Source organism: Helicoverpa armigera, chromosome 27 (genome assembly GCF_030705265.1).
Source record: "Helicoverpa armigera isolate CAAS_96S chromosome 27, ASM3070526v1, whole genome shotgun sequence".
Classification (NCBI taxonomy): Eukaryota; Metazoa; Arthropoda; class Insecta; order Lepidoptera; family Noctuidae; genus Helicoverpa; species Helicoverpa armigera.
In genome coordinates, this window is record NC_087146.1 from 7,252,939 (window position 1) to 7,270,529 (window position 17,591).

The following is a 17,591-nucleotide window of genomic DNA, read 5'->3' on the forward strand; positions in this document are numbered from 1 at the left end:
TTTTAGGATTATTTTATAGAAACTTCCGACCGCATTTGCACCCGCCTCCTGAAAGAACTACTTCTAAAGGTAGCCTATATCTTCTTCCTGTACTATTCCCAATTTTATTTGTTGTGAGCGCAATATGTCTTTCGCTTCCATTTTCCCCTGTCACTCGTCATACTGACACTCATTCCCTTCTTATTCATGTCATCTTTAAGGCATATGTAAAGGGTTGTCTTGATATTATAAGCTTTATTACTGACATCTTATATCAAAATCCATCCAGTAGTTTTAGACTTATAGATATATTCCGTTTTTGTAGTGATTTTGCAATGAATGTGATATGAAATTTGACTAGCCACTGCCACATTTTCTCAAATTAAACATAAACGTGTGATATTCCCAAAATTAAACCACAATGCAAGGCTGTGTAAAGGCGTAGATCCACCAGTGTGCAGCACTATGACGCAAACAAATGTGCCTTCTGGTCTACTCGCTCGCAAAAAATTGCATGTGACCATTTCTAAAACATGCTAGCTGTGGATAACGGGTAGTCAGGAGCCAGTCTAACCAAGGGTACCGGGTTGCCCGGGTAACTGGGTTGAGGAGGTCAGATGACAGTCGCTTCTTGTAAAGCACTAGTACTCAGCTGAATCCGGTTAGACTGGGAGCCGACCCCAACATGGTTGGGAAAAGGCTCGGAGGAAGAATCTAGCTGTGGACAACATTTTCGCGCACATTTGTTCGTGAACAATTTTAGTAGAATCTCCCATTGTTTACAAATACTTTCCTGATGTGAACAAGATTGCTAAAGTTGATTATTATTTTAATTTTTACCTAGCTGAAATAGTCTTAATAGTCTCTTTGTATGTGAAGTGGGACGGGGTATTCTCATGACTTATAGAGGTAATATGTAATCAATGATGTCCACACATGTGATTTAATGGGTTTCATCATTTGGTTAGCCTTTATAAAGAAAGAAAGAAGAAATATTTATTGACACAACACAAGACGTACATACACATAGAATAGAAAGTAAAAATTTACAATAGGATATGCTAAATACATAGATCCAGTTCAGCAATATGCCAGACAGCTAGTGCCTGACGCTGGTTTTCAACCAGACCTATGAGAAGTTGCGGGTGTCAATCGTGTGTGGTGTGTTGATCTTAACTAGGAATAAGTAACTCTTGGCTTATTAATAGCCCAACGCGGCAAGTCTTGCTTAAATTTATGATCATATGGTAAAGTATCCCTTGGCGCGGTCAGTCCGTGGATGGGGTGCTTCTATGTTGTAACGATTTTCTCCGAGTTTCTGAAAGAATTTAATTTTTAATTCCTGACTGTCTATATATTTTGGGAGACGTTACGGTTAGTCAGTGCATGTATAAGAGAGTCTGACAACCAGTCTAATCAAGGTTGCCCGTGTGACTCGGTTGAGAAGGACAGATAAGCAGTCGCTCCATGTGGTAGCATTACTCAGCTGCATCAGATTAGACTGGAAGCCGGCTCCAACATGTTAGAAATGGCAAAGCAAGCAAATAAAATACTTGAAAATTCTTCTCACGTTCATTATTTTCAAATAGCCATGTCAAGACGATAAGAGATTGCAATCATTCTTTTAGTGTAAACTTATGTCGCTAATACGGTAGGCGGTTGAGAAATAAAACTGTTATCTGAATAATGTTTAAAAACTGTACATTTAAACATGGTAGAGGTTCAGTTCGCGTCAATTAAATATGCACGTTGCATTTCTGATCTTAACCTTTTCGCGCAAGCTTGGGATATTATACATCACTAGCCGTTTTCTCTTGGTTTAACTCGCGTCCCGTGGGAACTGCTGCTCGTACCGGGATAAAATATAGATAGATAGATTATTCTTTATTGTACACCAAGAAAATTAACAACACAGGACATCACAACATACAAAAACAGTACAATCGGCGGTCTTATCGCTAAATAGCGATTTCTCAATAGCCTATATTACTCGGGAATAGTATAGCTTTCCTACAGTGAAAGAAATTGAAATCTGGTCAGTAGTCCCAGAGCCTTTAGGGTACCAACTAAGAAACGAAACCAATTCATTGGGTAGGGTAAACTTTGAAAATTTAGGAATTGATTTTTGATTTTAGGAAATGTTACCCTTTTACTTTGCATCAAAATTGATGATAGGCTATTTTTCCAGCCAAGCGAAGTAACAGGCAGAAATCACGTCATATTATTATATACTCTATTTATGGAAGGTGGTATTTAATTAAAGTAATAATGGAGTACAATGTCACCTGCAGTGATTCGAGTGGGTGACTCGTAGGTGTCGACTACTTTCTTAAAGTGCAAGGTCCGGCAATTGGTTGTAGGGATGCAAAAGTTATATCGATACATTTACCATTTTTATTTATTATATGGGTGAATATCGATGTTGCTAATTTCTTTGTGCGTTTATCAATGATATTTTCAATTTAATGAAATAATTATAACTATTGCTTTTCATTGATGGTTGAATGGATATATCAGAAAATCATTACACTAAATATACTTCAGTGGGATTGCAACTTATTTCTTTGCTCTTCTCTTTGAACGATTCATATTAGCTTTCATAATACTTTATTTGATTTTTTTACATATTTTCCTTGTTAGTAGCTAAAAGTTACGAAAATCCTAAACTATTTCCTCAATACCACAAAACCTCTACAGCTGCACGTTATATTCCTAGAAATAACTATCGATATCTTACCCTATCGACAGTGACCCATCACTAATCACCGCCCTGCGATCAGGTGACAACTAGTCATATCACCTGGCTAGTCGCCAGTCGAGTAAACTGGCATGGTCACTCGCCTGCTTTACTATACCTACTTGGAAATTGTAGTATATACTTGTTTTAATATATTATAAATATATTAATAAAAATAAATAAATATTATATCATGTAAACCCCGGTGAGAGAGATAAATACTACTACTATTTCGGGCACCCGGATAAAAGTAGCCTTCCTTGATAAAGAGAGGGTATAACGCTGAAAGGCTTCCAGATAGTTTTCAATATTTCTTTGCATATGAGTAAGGAACCACGGAAGACTTCCCGTACTCGGATAAAAGTAGCTTATCTCCTGACTCTATATGTCAAAAGATTATCTCTGTAGTCGGTTCAACCAATGGAGAGATAACCGCGCATAAACATACATACAAAACATACATACAGATCAAATTGGGAACCGCCATTTTTTCGAAGTCGGTTCAAAAGCGGCAGATAAACAGACAAATGGGCAAAGTTAGTTTCACATTTATATTATTAGTGAATTTTGGACACATATTTGTTAACAATTTCCTCCATTTTCCTCAACTAAGTAAAATATTCAGCACAACATGACAGCCAGTCAGCTGTTCTTATGACGCATGCGCACGCGTAACGTACATGCGTGAAACCTGTTGCGTACGTTAAATGTCAAGGTGTATTACATTGTTAGTACGTTATATTGTGTTATGTACGTTATGGGGACCGTTGTAACACTTGTGACGTAGGGTTGACGTGACGTGTGTACATTTTCTCGGATGGTCTGACCGTTTATTGGTGTAGTTGACAGCTGTCAGTTTTCAAGGGAAAATAGCGCTGTTCGTTTGTACTGACCACGGAGTAAGGAAATTTTGTTCTCCTTGATAGAATAGAGTTGAATTGATGAAGTAGATTAATTGACGAGAAGTCTAATCTTTCGCATTGGTGGTGTCATCTTTGGTAGTTTTTTGGTTTTATTAGTTAAAAATTTACTCTTTTTCCCCAACTAAGTAAAATATCCAGCACCAGCAACATACTTAAACGTGACAGCAGTCAGCTGTTCGTATGACGCACGCGCACGCGTAACGTACATGCGTGAAACCTGTTGCGTACGTTAAATGTCAAGGTGTATTACATATTGTTAGTACGTTATATTGTGTTATGTACGTTATGTACATTATGGGGCTGTTGTGACACTTGTGACGTAGGGTTGACGTGACGTGGGTACATTTTCTCGGATGGTCTGACTGTTTTTGGTACAGTTGACAGCTGTCAGTTTTAAGGAAATTTTGTTCTCCATGGTAGAATAGAGTTCAGAATAGAGTTGAATTGATAAAGTAGATTAATTGACATGAAGTCTAAACTTTCGCATTGGTGGTGTCATCTGTGGTCGTTTTTGGTTTTTGGTTTGTTAAAATTTCCTCCTTTTTCCTCTAAATAAAATATTCAACCCCAGTATCATACAAACGTCACAGCAGTCAGCTGTTCTTATGACGCATGCGCACGCGTAACAGACATACGTGAAAACCTGTTGCGTACGTTAAATGTCAAGATGTATTACATTGTTAGTACGTTATATTGTGTTATGTACGTTGTGGGGCTGTTGTTACGTAGGGTTTGACGTGACGTGATTAAGAGTTCTTGTAATCGGGTTAACTTTCGACGTAACTTCTTTCAGAGGAAGAAATATGGGTAGCAGTTTGACATATTTTCTACACAAAAGCTGTCAAAACGTCAAACATATTCTTCAGATAAAAGTTATCTAGCAATTAAAAATCAGCCCTTAGTCAAATGTGATTCTAGAAAAATTAGTTTTCAGTATTTGGTATTATAATAGCGCCAACAATAATAACTACATCATTTGTGATAACTCCAATTTTCTAACTATCAGTGAAGTCTGTAATAGGATCCCATTTTACCCTTTGGATACAGAACCCTAAAATATGCCCAAATTGTACCGAAAAAGACATTTTTCTTAAAACAACTTTTCACTTTGAAAATTGAACCTGAAAATTCATAGAAAACAGTTGTTTTACGAAAACTGACTTTTATAAGATTGCAGGTCAAAAAAGCCAAAAACTTTTATAGTAATAGTAACTGTCACTACTGTAATTCTTTTCGAAAAATGTTTATTTATTTCTTTTGAAATTAAAAATATGTTAAAATCTGATGCAATAAATGTAATTGCGTAGTTCTAGTCTGCATACCAATTTTTTTGGACTTTGCTCATTCATTGCTCATAGTTATAATTAAATTAAATAATTATATTCGCATTAAACTATTGCGAATATAATGCGTTTAGCTTTGTATTACAATGCCAAATTAAATACTTTCAAAATTATTTGTGACCTCAAAATGTCGAAAGTAGTTTTTTTTCTAATTACATACATACCTACTTATATTCTAGTTTCGTTGTAACAAATGAATGTTTAGTCTCTCTCAAAACGGAAACAGACGTAAAATTTGTTCCAGAATTTTCTATTTTCCTTAAAAAATAAAATTGTTGCATGTCTCTTTTTCATAAACAAATTAATTAAAATTAATTAAGGAAGCTTCTATCAACAGTTTCACCCGCATTCTAAAGGACTACTTAGCGCGCCTGGATAAAAATTTGCCTAGGCTATCATCTAACACTGTAAGAATTTTCCAATTCGTTCCAGTAGTTTCTGGTATTACCCCGTTCAAATCAATCACAGTACCTATCTTATTAGTATAGATGATTTTAAGACGTATCTAACTGCCATACACTAACTTAAAATGTAACTTCAACTCTACCTTTTATACCATATTTATCCAGATGTCTTAGGTACGGTAGACTGCACATCAGTGGTAACTGTCATGCACCTTAACTCAATAGTAATAAGTACGATTTTCCTATAAAACTGTTACCACTGACCTGAAGTTGCCTGTACCATCGGCCATGAAACGAAGCCTAGATATTTCTCAATCATCAACATCCATAATAATGGATTTAGCTCTATTGAGTTAAATATACGCCGTGACATAACGACTATGTAGGCAGACCGCAGAGCTAGACAGGCTAGATTGTATTTAGACAAAACACAGGTTTTTCGACGAAGGCCCAAAACCCATAAAATTTCGTTATTCAAACATTAGTATCCCTGAGCGAAGACATTCTATATTTTTTTGTATATAAGAGCTCCAAAACTACTGAACGTTTAGTGCACAGGTAGTCTAAAGCACTTTTGTGGGAAATCATCACATGAACTTCCGTTGTGGCTACAGAAGGAGATGGGGTCTGACCGTCACTGACTAAAACCCACCATGTTCTTTTTGTAACCCTTTTGTACCAGGATCTCGCTGCTCAGTCAGTCTAAAGACTGACAAAAGACACAGGCTACTTTACTCCGTTGCTGGAAGTTCTCCCGTGGCGCTGATGGAACCTCAGGGAGTAGCTTAATAGACTATATTTTACTAGAACTAGTTCCTGGATTGCACGGGACGTGGTTGAAACCGCGAGGAACAGTTGGTTATAATCATACGTAGACTAGTAGGTATTACTGCTATTTCTTTACTAAAGTGACCGCGCCTAGGGCTAGCCTTCAATGCGCCTTACATCTATCTATTGTTGTGATCAATAGTATATCGAAAGGCGTTGAATCACGACTTTTGAACTAAGCTAATGAACAGCAGACAGATAAGTATTTCATTGTTAAGATTTCGTTACTAATGTAATAAAACAAAAATATAATAAAATAAAACAACTTATGGATTTCGACGAAACTTGGCAGTAATATAACAATTAAAACTGGAATCTTATCATCAAACTTACAATATCAAAACATTTGGTGTTAGATAGCACTTATCGAGGAAGTCTAAGTATAGGCATTTTTATCCGGTTGCGCGAAGTTGTTCCAACGAGATGCGTGTGAAACCGCTAGCGGAAGCTAATATGTCATTGATAGGTACTTTTGGCATTTTTTAACAACTTCCCAAAAGGAGGAGATGCTCAATTCGGATGTTATTTTTTTAGAACCACGTTTTATGTGACCTTCAAATACTCATCTTACACCATAAATTAAAAATAACCCATCGAATTATAACTAAAATTAATATTCTACGGAAGCCCTACTTCCGTATTTATTTATGTTTTGTGCGTGATAATTAAATTAAGGTAAAGTCCATATTATTGAAATGAGTTGTTCCGCACTTAACTAATTTATTCTGACTGTACCTTCCGCAGTTTAATTAGATAAACTAGTGATTGATAACTGATAAGGTTTACGACCTCTTAATTAAAATTCATCAATTATTTTAACCGTCTATGTATGAGCTTCCGCCCTTGGTTTCGCCAAGTTGCGGCGAACTAAGAAATACTCCCTTAAATTCCTATGAGTAATCTGTGTCTATATTCTGGTTGGTTTATTCGCTTGTTTGCGCTAATCTCAGCAACTACTGAGACGGTATAAAAATATATTTCATACATACATACATACACACACATACATACATACATATACATAGCCTATTTATTGAAAAAGGGTACAGGCTATACCTGCTTAAGCTACTTTTATCGGTGTGCATGGAGCAGTTCTTACAGAACCCGATTGAAACAACTGTCGTCAGCATCAATATTTTCTCAAGATTTATGATCTAAACAAACTCAACACTTCTCTATACAATAAAATACAACACGAGTAATACACTATATCCACATAGCCTCCATTAGACATTGCGCCATAGGAATCACGGAGTACCACTTCGAGTCCGAGTTGTGACACTCTAGTCATGTCGACTTATTGCGGAAATGTATAGTACATGTAGATTTTACTTGATATTATATTGTGTATCTAAAATGCCCGTGGTTCACGCCTGTAGTTCGAGATCTATTTGTACTTCTCTTGCAGTTATGTTAAAAATTACTAAAGCGTTTTTAATGGAATTTGGTTCAGAGGTAGACTAGTAGGGCCTGAGAAAAGACATGGCAACTTTTATCCGATTAGCGGCCAAAGCCAAGGCAAAGGCGGGAAGCAGTTCCCCAGGATGCGAGTAGAAATTAGTTACCTGAAAATAAAACGATGAAACCAATGTAACTGTATTAGTTATATGTACAATAAATACTAGCCGTCTTCCCGCGGTTTCACTCGCGTCCCGTGGGAACCACTGCCCTTACCGGGATAAAATAGAGAGCCTATGTTACTCAGGAAGAGTGTAGCTTTCCAACAGTGAAAGAATTTTTAAAATCGATCCAGAAGTTTTATGTTTATCCATTACAAACAAACAAAATATTTTTTCCCCTTTATCATATTGGTATAGCTTAAATATTTTCTAAGCGTGTCTTGAACTCCAATGATTGCTATGAGGGTGAAATTGTGACTGCGTAATAAATCCATCGTTTGGTTGCCATAGTCTTTAAATAATTTATATCAATCCAATTAATCAATTTTCCTCATTTCTCGAATGCATACTATAACAAGGTCGGTATCCGATAGCTCTATTAAACGCTATTAAATTAAATTACTTACATTCTTTAGAGATTACAGCATTGCATATAATATTGCATTGGTATGACCCGCGGTTTCTACGGATATTAGCCTTATCTACCAAATACATCCAGACAAAAATTCCATACTACGTTAAAAACAAAAAGTAAATAACCTGGTCATCTTCTATTTATATGCCTAATCCGTCTTCTAAGTCTGCCATGTGATATGCTGAAAACTGCATCAAAATCGGTCCGGCCAAGCGTGAGATAACTGCGCACTTATTAACACATTTACACACATAGAGGTCAAAGTGAGAGCCTCCTGTTGAAGTCGGTTAAAAAATATTTTATCTTAAGGCAGGATTTATAAAAATCTGTTTGCTCGTTTAAATTAATACGTATAGACACACTAATTACTGAACCTACGTTTAATTTGACACCGTTCTATGGGGCGTGACGGTTAGTATTTAGTTACTTTACCTTTATTGGTAATGTATAATTAATATGCATGTTGCATGTCTAAAAATATAACCTATGCCGATTCAATGAAACTCATTCATCTAGTTTAGGTATTCCCAAGTACTTCTTCAATACTAACTAGATGCAGCTGAACTCTTCAACCTCTGGTAAGACTACTATTTAGACTTTCAGGTTTCTGAAGACCCATAACGACTGTCAACCTCTTTTCTCTAAATAGATCACCCAGCTGCGCAGGACTTCACTCTATTCCTTCACTCTCACAGCCCGATGGGACGGCAATGCGACACCACCGGAGAGAGATCAGGCGCAGGACCGATAATAAAGTGCTCTCCGATGCACGGGTGTATCAAACACCAACTTCCATACTCTGGGCTGCTTTATAAGTTATTAACCAGCATAAGCGTAGGTTGAAGTGGCAACGGGCAGGCCATATTGCTCGCAGAGCAGATGGCCGATGGGGTCGAAAAGTGCTGGAGTGGAGACCACGGTCTAGCAAGCGCAGCGTGGGACGTCCACCAACAAGGTGGACAGACGACGGTTATAAAGGTCGCAGGAAGACGCTGGATGCAGGTCGCCTCCAACAGGTATCTGTGGAGATCTTAAGGGAGGCCTATGTTCAGCAGTGGACGTCCTATGGCTGAGATGATGATGATGAACCAGCATAATGAAGGTTCCAGAAAATTCCAACTAATCGTCGTCTTTCCTTGTTTCAGATGAAGCCACTCAAGCCAAACGCCAGAGACCAAGGGACATGTCGCTGGCAGAGCCACCGCATACCATGGAGATAGCTCAGATCCTGATATCATTGCTGCACGCGTGGGGCTTAGACCCTGACCTTGATAGGGTCTGTGAGTCCAAGCTGGGGTTGTTGAGGCCTATGGTGAGTTGTAATTCAGTTAAGCTGTTATGATACCTCGGGATTAGGCTGTCTGCAGAAGCGGAGAGACTGTGGTACGGAGGAACTGGGAAATATTAACCAACCAGCTTCTGCTACTGAGAAATATTAACAAACTTTCCACTCCCGGATAAAATGGAGCTTATACATACATGTTATTCTGATATATAAGCTACATTACTGCCAAGTTGCATAAAAATTGATCCAGCAGTTTTGACGTAAAAGATTAACAAGCATCCATACCTATATACACACAATCACAACCCTTCGCCTTTATAATATTACTGTGTTATATTAATAGGATTGACTTTATGAGATTGTTTCAGATTTTATACTTTACTATTGGTTTATATTTCTCGTTTCTTAAAAAAACTAGGCTAGAAACTTTCTCAGAATTCTTCGCCAGAAGACACCAAAGATTCATTCCTATTTTCATAATAACATCCCTTATTTAATTAATGAACCATTCCTTGCTGATTAGGGCTGAGCTGTATTATATTTTAAAACTTATGTATACCTATATTTGCAAAACAACATTAAATTCCGTTCGATTCTATTCTTGCTAAAAATCCAATTTTACCATTTCTTCCACAGGTCCCAGTATGCTTCGGCGTGGTATCCCGTCACGGCCACATGGCGGTCCAGCTCCCACATGGCTCGGCAGCTGGTCAGCGGCCTGCGCGTCCGCTCCTGATGACCCTCTGCTCATCACTTCTGATCTACCACCTGAGCTGGTCAGGCAGGAGAAGTTGACTAGGTAAGTGGATGATGATAGATTTGCTTGAAACACTGCAAAGATTTCAGAACAAAAACACTATTATCGAAGTCATATATAAATGTAAAGTCAATATTTTATCTAAAGATAGACAATATCTTCAGAAGCAGAGTTAAACCCAACTTTATGGATTCTCGGAAGATTGCGGGAGTATTTGCGTAGAAATCATGTTAAGGTACCAACGGGTGACGGAAAAGCTTGAGCGGGTAACGATTGCGGGACAAGTACCATTCATCTGCCTAGCCTTTGCCCAACTAAATTAGGATTGGGTAGTCTAACCGTATGCAGCTCAGTACCAATGTTAAATGAACGACTACCGATTCGATCCCTTCAGCCCAGTTACCGAGGCAACAGTATTTTTTGCTTGTTTAATTGACCCATCAATTTTACGTGACTTTGGGAACACGGGGAACTCGTCATGACGAGATGGTCACCTATCCACAGACCAACAGTACTAAGCATTGCTTAACCTGCCATTCTGCATCTTCCAGACTGTACTCCTCAAAACTCCACTGGCAGCTCAGCACAACTCTAACGACCAACCATCTCCTCTCCATCGTGGCTCTCGCCAACACGCTGATGTCCATAATACTTTAGCAATATCATACGATCTAATACCATCTGTCATTTAACATCTTTAGCAATCGTTACGGGTAGTCAGAAGCCAGTAAGTCTGACGCCAGTCTAACCAAGGGGTATCGGGTTGCCCGGGTAACTGGGTTGAGCAGGTCAGATAGGCAGTCGCTCCTTGCAAAGCTCTGGTACTCAGCTGAATCCGGTTAGACTGGAAGCCGACCCCAACATGGTTGGGAGAACGGCTCAGAGGATGATGACCATACAATACAAGTTCTCTGTATTTCAGGCTGTTCTCTTCGAAGCTTCACTGGGAGCTCAGCACTACTCTGACTACCAACCATCTGCTCTCCATCGTGGCGCTCGCCAACACGCTGATGTCTATGAGTAACGCCAGCTTCGTGCCTGAACAGGAGGTCATCAGGAGGCTGCACAGGTGATGATGATTCATTCATACATTAATTTTCTTATTGACTTCAAAGTAGGAGGTTCTGAAACTGCCTCGTTGGTCTAGCAGTCGCAAGTGCGACTGCTGTGCACCAGATCTCGGGTTCGAGTCCCGTGACAGGAGGAAATCACTTGTGTTTTAAACAACTCTCTAAAAGCAGCTCCTATCCTGGAGGTTGGTGATCGAAACACCCGTACATCGGAGAGCACGTATGTAAACTCTCTCCGGTTGTGTCGGATTAAGAGTATAAGAGTGAAGGAATAAGGAATGTACCTATATCTGCGCAAATGCTTGGACACTCCTGTCAGCTGCCTTTCTTCTAAAGAGCACAGTCCCCGTGGCCTACCATGTGTCCATCTGGATACCATTATTAGTTACCAATATTTCGATGTTCCTATCTTCGTTTTTATAAAAAGTTTAGATTATATCAATCTTTTACCACCACACCTATAATCTACCCACCCGGGACGCTCACTCCTCTTGTCCCCAGACCGTCAACCAGGAGTTCCTCATCATGGGCTGCTGATGAGGAGAGGGAGGAGCAACTGGCCGCCCAGCAAGCTCACATCAAGCAGGGCTGGTCACTCCTGGCTACCTTGCACTGTGTTCTACTGCCGGACAAGGTCGTTGCCGCTGGTAAGTTCACAAAACCCTTAATAATTTTGTTAGATGACAGCAGATAAAAGAGTATGGAAGAAGAAAACATGCTACACCACAAATAAAATTGGGATCAGGGTAGACGATGATGAGGTGAACTAGCAAAGCTTTCTGAGTGTCCGGAGTAGCATCTTAGGTATGTAGATGACCTGCCAGAGTTACGCGATTTTTCTGTTACTACGATCCTGGTACATCAAGGGCTCCAGAAGGAACATGGTGGGTTTAAGTCAGTATGAGTCTGACACTCCGTCCCACTGCATCCACAGCTGCTTCAATGACTTGCCACAACAAAATAAGATGGAGGGCAAAATTGCACAAAATAGACAAGTCGATAATAATGTGGGGTTAGTGCCATGAATGCTTGTTAACAATGATGAGGAGAGAGAGGAGCAACTGGCCGCCCAGCAAGCTCACATCAAGCAGGGCTGATCACTCCTGCCTACCTTGCACTGTGTTCTACTGCCAGTCAAGGTGGTTGCCGCTGGTAAGTTTATAAACCCTTACGAAAATTAAGAATTAGATAGGTGAAATAGCAATGATTACTTGCGAGATGACGACAGATAGAAGAGTATGATAATGGATGAAGAAAACATGCTCACAAATAAAATTGGCATTAGGGCAGGAAGATGATGTGGTGAAATAGTAATGCTTTCTGAGTATCTGAATTTGTATCTTAAGTATGTAAGCGACTTGCCGATTCCGTGGGATTTTTCGAAAGAGTTACCTCGGGTCTGGTACATAAAGGGCTCCAGAAGGAACATGGTGGGTTTAAGTCAGTAAAATATATCTCTTAAACCTTACGTAATATAACACAAATTTTACCAGAGCGTTATGCTGAAATATACACACCTATGTATTTAATTTCCGGTGTCCCAACTAACTCCAATATTTTTTGTCTAGGCGCCAAGAGCTTCAAGCGTCCTCAAGTGGAGATGCTCGCTCGTCGCTGGCAGCACCACTGCTTGAAGTCAGAGAGGCGTCGCAGGCGCTTCTACTTGCCGAATTAGGACGGTAAGCTGTATTTAGAATTAGGTGCCATCTTTTGACCTTAAATAACGGATATTTTTCCTATGTTATTAAGTTAATCCAGCCTTTGCCCAACTATGTGAGGGTCGGCTTCAGATCTTAATTGGATGCAGCTGACTACCAGTGTGTCACATAGAGCGACCGCCTACCTGACCTCCTGAATCCATTTCCCGGCCAACCCGTTTATAAGACTGGTTGTCGGACTTCCTAGATTCTGACTACCCAAAACAACTGCCAAAGCTTCTGACTACCCAAAATGTTCAAATGGTAGATACCCGGGACCCAATTTTACGTGCCTTCCGAAACACGAATTCTTATCTGATGGCCACTCCATAAACTTTTTCTAAATAATAAAAATATGATAATATTATAAAGAGAATTCATTTTTGTTTGAAATAAAGGCTTCAAAACTTACTGAACCCATTTGAAAAATGATATCATAATTGGAAAGCTACACTCTTCCCGAGTAACATAGGCTATAATTTATCGCGGTGCGGATAGTAGTTCCCAGGGGACGCGAGTAAAGCCGCTGGAAAACTGCTATTAATTATAAAGTAATTTACCATTATTTAAAACTTTTAGTGTTACTAATTGTTTTCTACAATTTCCCCACAGCCTAGGTCCGAAAGGGCGTAAGACCCTAGTAGACAACTGGGCGCAATTCCTGCCTCTATACACACACACAGAGAGTATAAACCCGCATGCAGCACACAAGGAACCCGCTGAGAAGGTGCAACAAGTTGTAAGTATTATATATTTAAATATTTATATACAGAAGACTAGTAGAATCAACATCAACAGGTAAAGTATCAATATAATGCTTAGTAACCAATATAAAATCAAAATATACTGACTCAAACGCAAAGTCTCAAAACTCACTCTTTTCAAATAGATCCTATAAGACTTCTTCCAAAACTTCAAGTTAGCTGCTAAGATAAACTTTCAAACATTAATAGATTTTGTAAAATTCATAATCATAATTGGGAAACAATTACAATATCATGAAATAGCATTACATAACTCTCAGATGGCTTGTTTTGTGTTCTCCAGAAATCAGAGATATTATTATTATTGTAGTAAGTAATAGAGTATTGAAACCTTGTTTCTAACTTGTCTAAGATGAAATGCTAACTTAAAATCATTCTACCTACAACCCTATTATCTCTCTAACAGCAAGAAGAAGAATTTGAAGAAGAAGAAGAAGAGATTATCCGCAAGCCGTCATCATTAGCTGAACTCAAGCGCAAACAGACTACCGCTGTTGTCCTGCTGGGAGTCATAGGCGCAGAGTTTGGACAGGATATTACTAGCGAAGGTAATTATGACTAGCGAAGTTATCTATATCGGGTGTGTCGTTCATAATCACATTAAATTCTATCACATGTACTTCATGATATTGTATAGCGAATTGTAAAAAATATAACATAATTCATTCAGTGGTTTAGCCACAGGACTCTTTTGTCGTTTTCATAATTTACAACATCATGTGTAAAGCAGAGATAAAGTTAGGAGTATCGAATGTTTTGATCAGTTGACAGCTGTCAGTTATCAAGGGAGAATTTCAGCTGTTTGTAATGACTGACTTCTATATGGTGTTCTAATTTTCGCACATTTTATTCTATTTACTTTGTTTGAAAAATGCATTTTTATATTTACGTATTTTTATTTTTCTTTGTGTTAATCGACATATATTAACCAGTATATTAACGCATTTCATTTAATGTGATTATGAACGACACACCCGATATAAATAAAATAGTACTATAATAATAATGAAGTTTGTATGCTTGAATCTTCTTGAAAAATCTTAGAAAATAATGGTTCTATTTGAAAAGATATTTCGGTGGGGAAGGATATTAGTTCCTACGGGGCCCGGGTGAAACCGCAGGCGAAAAGATAGGTCTTATTATACCTCGTATGTTTGCTAAGCCATTGGAGGGCTCGTGGCTCGTGATTTACGAGGGCTGCCACCATTTACCGAGGGTACCGAAACATATTTTTGTCTTTTCAAGATAATTGCCATTTTTAGCCCCTTTCCTAATTATTATTTTAAAATTCATATCATCGTCACCAGATGTACTATAACGACATCACATTACTACAAAAAATCTAAATATAATTCGATTCTATATATGTTTTGTTCCAGGCGCGGCCGGCAATAAGAGACGGAAAGACGGCGATAGTCGCAAGAGCTCAGTGGTTGAAGGTAACGTTTGTTATACACTTCTTACTGTACATAAAATAGGTTTTAATTTAATATGATTGGATAGTTTTATTACAAACTCTTAATTTCGCATCTGAAAAGAAATGTTTAGAAAACTGACCGAACAACCCACTAGTGTAGAAGCGCCCTTATAGAGTGGAAAATTGTCCCCTATACTTTATGATTCTTATAATATTTGTAAATTTATTGCTAAAAAATATACAAACCTTCATGGCTGATCCTCATTATATTTTTTATCCACTACATTATTTAAAAATCTCTCAGGTTTCACCCTAAGCTCGTCGAACAACTTAGCCCGGCTCACAGCGCTAGCTCTGACCCACTACTCCTCTCCCCGCGTGTCCGCGCCTGCCACACGCCGCTGCGTCGGGCGGCTGTGGACCTGCTGGGTAGGGGTTCACTGTCTGGGAACCGTATTTGGATGTGTCTCATGTATTGCTTGGTAAGTTTTCATAGCCTTTTGTAGGATATAAGTGTTTAAGCTACCTAGCTAGCCTAATTTATAATTATGGTATAACTTGGTAAGTTTTTCATAAGTCTAGATCAGGGTGGAGTCAACCCTCAAAAAAGGTGTGGGTTGAAAATTCAGAAAATAGCTAAAATTCACACTCAATAAATTCAGTTACATAGCAGTAGTATATAAGGTGATTTCATAAGAAAGTTTAAAAGGAGAGTACTTAGGGTATACATACATAAGTATATTTATGCATGCTTATCATCGGAGTGCATTAGTAAGTGTGCATATGAGGTTTGAGATCACAAGTAAATAAGGATTTCACTATTTTAATGCCAGTGTTTTACCAACAGTAATATCTAAAACATTGATAGTACCAGTGTTCCACATAGTCACGATCACTGGATGATGGTTAAATTATTTAGACTCTATTACATAGATAGATAGTGACATACCTATACATTATTTTCTCTCTAGGTCTCCTAGAAATGTGTTGCGATGCTGATAAACTGGTGCCTTCAATGACATACGGCTTGCCGCTCACTCCGCAAGCCGACTCGTGCCGCACCGCCAGGCATGCGCTCACCCTTATCGCTACTGCCAGGTATTATTGGAATTTTATAATATGTTTTGAAGAATCTAGAAATATCTATAATTGTAGATTAGAATGCATGAAAAAATAAAATCAATTATGTTTTTTATATCATTTTTTTAGTTTATTTTAAGCTTCATTTGTTTATGTTAAAAATAAAACATTCAACATAACTTTCACTCAATCAATCAGATATTCGTTCGTATATATCCCATTCCCACATCTATATAAAAAATGTTGAATAACCACAAAAGGAGGTATTATTTGAATTCTTTTTACCTATACTTTATGTACAAAAGTACATATATTGGCGGACTTAATGCCACAGAATTTTGTTTTCAAGTTTTTGTGTGTTGTTATTATTTTGCCACTTTAACCATTTTTTCAAATATTTGAAGTATTCCTTGCATATTGGCGAAGTAACTATTAATGTTATCTGTGATATTGGTAATAAAAAATGCATTTGGATGATTCAAAAAATATGGATTCGCATTCAGCATTTTTTGATCTCTTTTGTTTTCCATACAGACATTTTTGTAATTTTTTATCCACATTCTCTTCCCACTCGATACAAATTAAAAACAATACTTTTATCTACACAGGCCAGCAGCATTCATAACAACAATGGCCCGCGAGGTAGCTCGTTGCGCCGCCGCCGCGCAGTCGGGGCAGCCCTCGCCCGCATACCTCGCGCTGCAGAAGGGACGAGCCGAAGTGCTGAGAGGCATCGAACTGCTCATAGATAGGATGCATAATGAGGTCGCTGAGTTACTTGTAGAGGTACGTATAGAAATTACATAAAAACTGCAAAAATAATATAGTCATCTCCCAAGCCTTTCCCCAACTATATTGGGGTCGGCTTCCAGCCTGACCGGATGCAGCTGAGTACCAGTGTGCCACAAGGATAGTTGCCAGGGTAACCCAATACTTCTTGGTTGGATTGGTGTCAGACTTGACTAAAAATATAAAGCAGTAGTACTTTATTTCACATTTTGGACAGGCCTCCTCTCACACGGAGAAGGACTGAGCGTTAATCACCACGCTTGCTCAATGCGGGTTGGTGATTTCAGACTTTAAAGTCCAGGTTTCCACCTTGAGTCAGTCATTTAGTGTCCAAGGTACCTATACTTAGAAAGTAGTAGTAAGATGTATAAGAAGATCAGCCAGCAGTCGGGGCAGCCCTCCCCGCATACCTCGCGCTGCAGAAGGGACGAGCCGAAGTGCTGAGAGGCATCGAACTGCTCATAGATAGAATGCACAATGAGGT

At 38.6% G+C, this 17,591-nt stretch overlaps 1 pseudogene; it reads left to right on the forward strand.

The window, feature by feature from the left end:
• Positions 1-17,591, forward strand: part of LOC135116674 (WD repeat-containing protein 7-like) — a 115,593-nt pseudogene that overhangs the window by 92,817 nt on the left and 5,185 nt on the right.